Raw genomic sequence first — 5,203 nt, forward strand, 5'->3', positions numbered from 1 at the left:
GGCAGGAGTGGGGAAACAGCTGTTTCCCTGAAGCGGGGCATTTTGTCCCGCACCAAACCCCATGTGCAAGTGACATGCGCAGAAGCAAAAGGGAGTGGCACAAATTTGTGCTGCTGCTATTTTTCCTATGGCAAATGCAAGCCCCTGCATGTGCATGTGGAGGTGCCCTTGTCTATTGGTCAGCCAGACTACATATCTAGATACATAACATGGCTGGATATCCTGCCTGTTATCCTGCCACTCGGAGCCCGGCTAGCTCTGAGCAGCAGGTACTAGACAACTTTCCCTTCCCAGATCAGAGATCATAATGGGGAAGTATTTGCCTTATAGAATATCCTTCTTCTTTTGTCCTTCTATGTCAGCATTTCTAAATTGAAATCTTTTTTATTTCTAGGCACAATATTTTGGTTTTAGTGTGAAATATCTGAGCATTTGACTTTCCATATGACAAAACTGTATTTTCTGCACATTCCCCAATTTTTCATCTGTTCTGTTCATGAATACCACCAAAGCAAACTTATACTCTTTTTACTTGAATGAATGTTTGGAAATAGAACTGTATGAATCATTGAGTTTCAGTTCAATGGCTGAAGAAAAAGATTGGAGAAGACAATCACTTCAGATTCACCCAAAATGAAAATTTTGGTTTGCTGGCCAACATAACTCCTCCTCTAATCCCTAAAAATTTTGTTTTAGATCTAATAAATTATTTTGTATGCCCCCAACCCATAGTTTTGTTTCATTCTTACTGCTTTTAAATAAGGAAAAAATAGCTAAATTTCATTTTAAGTCATCATTTGAAAATGGAAAAAAAAAAAAGTCAAAACAAAATGTTTTACTGTACTGGGCTTCCCACCCCTCATCAACCTTTTTGGCCTAAACTATTCACTGAATTTGATCCAAATTTTCAAATATATTTGATCAATCTAGAACTGATTTTTGGTGATTGGTGGTGACAGTAGCGATGAACAAACTATTTATTTGAAAAAAAATCATATAGCTCTGTTCACAAATACTTTTTTGAATGTTTGTCCAGTTCTGCTCAACATCACTTTTTTGGCTAGGAAGAGCAGACAATCAAACACAGAGACCCTTACCCAAAGACCACTGAAGTCAACATAAAGAATTCAAGTGACATCACTGAGTACTGGATCAGGCCTTTAAATATCTGGAGTTGGAAAGATTCATCCTTCCTCTTTGCCAATACTGACAACATCCATTTGAATCAAATATTCTTCACCCAAATTGACAGCAAATATCTGATCGGGGGGGAAAAAGTGTGTTTTCATTTAACTTGTATTGCTTAGGTCGTCTCTCTTGATTTACATCACATTGTGCTCTGCCAAGTTGGCATTTGCATTAGTTCAAAAAGTGAGTGCATCCAGTCGAAAGTTCTGAAACAATTAGAAACAGACCGTGTTTTAAATTTGGGAATTTGAAAATCCAAAGATGTCACTGATCGAACAACCTGCCTGTTTCTTTGTTTTTCTTCAACTGTTGGTACCATTTTCTTGATGACGACAACAACACTGACATAGTTTTTGCTATGGCACATAAGATCATGGGACTGAATTGCTGAATGACAGACAGAAAGAGGCATTAAATTAACCAGTCTCCAGTGCATCATCATTGTTATTATTATTAGAATTGTAAGACTCGCTAAAGATGTTAGTTTTGTGCATGAGAAATAGCCTGGAGCCAGTCAGAAATAAGTTCCATGCAGCTACTTTCTTTTTTAATATAGAATTTGGCAAACCTCAAAAAAGTAGCGAGATTCACTCTGAATAAGAACCCAAAACTGCGTATGCAATCTACTTTTATTGGTGCCCCTTGGGTCTCGAAATTTTAAGTTGGAACACTCATGATTTCTCATGAGAATGCAATTACTTCCTGCTTCTGTTCAAGCCAGAAATATTCTAAGAATACTCTTCTTTTATCATATCAGCACTTTTTCTTTTGTTCCCAACATTAAGGGTGCGTCTACACAAGACTGTACATCAGTATAGGGATGAGCTATAGTGACGCAGCTCATTGCTATGATGATGTAGTGTCAGCAGGCGCAAACTGTGATGCTGATGCTATGTCGCCATAGTGATGAGCTACATCACCGTAGCTCGTTACTATGGTGACATAGGCCGTGTGTAGATGAAATGAGGGGCATGTGTGCACAAGACTTTAAAGCAGGTTAAATGCTTTTGCACCGCTTTAATGGTGTTGGTGCTTGCACGCGTCGGCGGCGTTTTGCGCAATAACTCTAGCCTCTCCAGGAAATTCAGTGGTGTAATGTGCCTTAAATGAGCTGGGGCACAGCAAGCCAAAACTCCAACGAGGAGTGTTAGTTTGCTGCCCCTACAGCCGCGGAGTGAAGCACCAGGCTTTGTGCAGCTCAAGGGCTCTGCAGGAAGCCTGTGCAGGCAGCCTGGCAACAGCCCCGGAAGGCAGGCTCTGCTCAAGAAAAACGGCAAGCCTGAACTTTTTTTTTTTCCCCTAGAACCTGCCTGCCTGAGCTGCTCAGGGGCCCAGTGCTTCCCTTCACAGCTGTGGTGCCCCCTGGGACTGTCCAAGCCAGGTGCCTGAGGGCTAGTGCCACGGAAGGGCGGGGGGGCCACTGCTGACGCAGAGGTAAGCACCAATCCCCTCCCCTCCCCCCCACACAGCCCAGTGACCGCTCCACCCACTGGCAGCTCACCCTCCCCTCCCTGCCTTTAGAAAGGCAGGTAAGTTTGGATGTGTGCACAACACAGGGGTTTAAAGGGCCCTAAATTGAAGCGGTGTTTTTAAAAACCCACCGCTTCAATTTAGGGCCCCCGTTTCATCTACACATGCCCATAGTGTCTAAAAATAAAAATGTACCACCAGAACTTCTCAGTACCAAATGTGCAAGTATGACATGACTGTGCAGTACCAAATGCACAGTCAAGGGTATATGTAGATGCACCCTAAGAAAATAACAAGTTTGGTAGAAGTTTTGGGTAGAGATTCAGAGAGAACCAAAGAAAAGTTTCACTAGTTCAAACTGGCTTGCACATCTTTGGAACATTATTTGGGAATGTGTATCATTTAAAATCTTTATCTAGGGCACAGCCTTGTAAGACTGTGAGCTTGCAGGATCGTAAACCCTGTATTTGTAGAGTTAGTGTCATAAAGCAAGATGTTATGCTATAGAGTTCTAGCACTTTTAAAAAAATAAAAATCTAACTTGATATCAAGTTAATTCCAGAATTTGGAGATAAATCAACCAGACTAATTAGTTCAAAATCCATTCATGGTTCCTGCCCTAGAGAAGAAGACAGTAACATTGGGAAATGGACACAAAATTCAAACGATGACTTGTCAGAGCTCAGGTCTGTCCCATTTGTAAATGTCTGGGGGCCACACACCCCCAGGCCACACCTTGCCCAGGCTTTCAGCAGGGGCCACATGTTGTGCAGGCTGCAACTACTGCAAGACATAGGCTGTCCAGGTTGCTTGCCATGTGGGTGCCCCAGACTCACCCTCAGTTCCCCAGCCACGGGCTTCCCCACTGCTTTGCTCCATGCAGGAACCCTGGGCTGCCGTCTGTGCTGTGCTACCCTGAGCTGCCCCCTGGGGTGGAGACAGAAAATGCAAGCCAGAGAAGGTACGGAGTCTGGATACCCTGGCTGCTGTTGCAGTCAGAGCAATGATGAGAGCAGCAGCTCAGTGAGAACTTGAGTTCCACAAACTAACCCCTCAGTGGCCACCAGTTGGACAGCCCTGTCATAGCCTGTGATGCTTTTCACTGGTGACTATAACAAGCAGAAAGAGGGCTTGCTTGGTATATTATAGGTACCTGGAATAAAAAGACTAAATGTAGGATTTGCAAAAAAAAAAAATTTAAATCCTTCAATATGTGGCCTAATTATCTCCCACTGAAATCAGAGGGTTTTACAGTTGACTTCAGTGGGAGAGCCAGTCAGTGCTGAACACTTTGGACAATCCAACTCCAGTTGTAGAACACCTCTGACTGCATTTCTATGTATGGAAAACCAGACACTGCATATATCTCTGTGAAGGAATCCCAGAATGAAGAGCTTAGAGCCAGACTTCGCCAACTTCAAGGGTTAAAGTCACCTTCCTGCCCATCCTGCCCCGTGTGTACTTTCAAAACTGCCCCAGCTCTGTGGTTCCTGTGATTGAAGGCAACTTAGAACTTTCCTGCTCTTGCCACCAGATGTGTCACCTGATGGTGGAAGAAGAATCAAAGTTGGAGTGCTTTTCATCACCCATTTTTTCTTATGGCACAAGTGTTCCCCGGGGAAAAGCAGCAGGTTGTGCCATCGTTACTTGACCCTGCGAGAACAAATATCTGTGCTCGTCTACACATGGCCTATGTTTCCTGTTATGATACAAGCCATCCAAATAAAAGGGAAGAGTACTGAAAGTATAATGGAGAGCATGCATGAAGAAAAGAAGGATGGGGGAGAACATAATGTCTGAGGAAGGCTTATCGGCAGAGGAATTGTGGTAGCAATTTATTATTATAATTTAATAATGTAGGGTATGGACACATGAATATGCGCTAGTCTAATGTATTTCCATTTTGTAAAGTACTCTGGGATCAAGGATGGACAGTTAAGCAGCTAATCGTACAGTACCTCACCACTATTTGTGGGGGGGGGGGGGGGGGGGGGGGGGGGAGTGGGGCAGGGAGAATGAATATCAGATTATTTGCCTTCAGCAAACAGTGATTCTGGGATGAAGGCAGATAGATGAAACCTCAACTGGTAGAATGAGTAGTGTCTTTCTTCTGATTCTTTCAGGTGCAATTCTTCATCCACTGGCTGAACTCAGACTAAATTAGGGTTTGCATCTACTACATTTTTTTTCATGCTAGAGTACTGCTGGTTATTAGACATGTGCAAAGCAGCTAGTATTTGCTTTGGGTTCAGATTGGGCCGATTCAGGGGACAGTGATTTGATTCAGTGATTCAAATCACCATCCCAAATTGATTCGGCTGAATCTGATTTGGAGATTCAGCTGCTGCCGAATCTCTGAATCACCCAGGCCCATCCCCCGCCCACTCTCCCAGCCCGGCAATGGCTGCCCCATCCGCTCCAGCACTTTGAAAAAAAAAAGCCCCTACTTTTTTTTGGCTGCTGCTGGGCAGGGGCGGGGGGCAATCCCCACTGCCCCCCACTGCCCCATGCTGCCTGGGGGGCTCTGCATGAGCTCCCCAACCCC

The sequence above is a fragment of the Gavialis gangeticus genome, unplaced genomic scaffold, assembly GCF_001723915.1.
Source record: "Gavialis gangeticus isolate Ggan-Ray unplaced genomic scaffold, GavGan_comp1, whole genome shotgun sequence".
NCBI lineage: Eukaryota > Metazoa > Chordata > Crocodylia > Gavialidae > Gavialis > Gavialis gangeticus.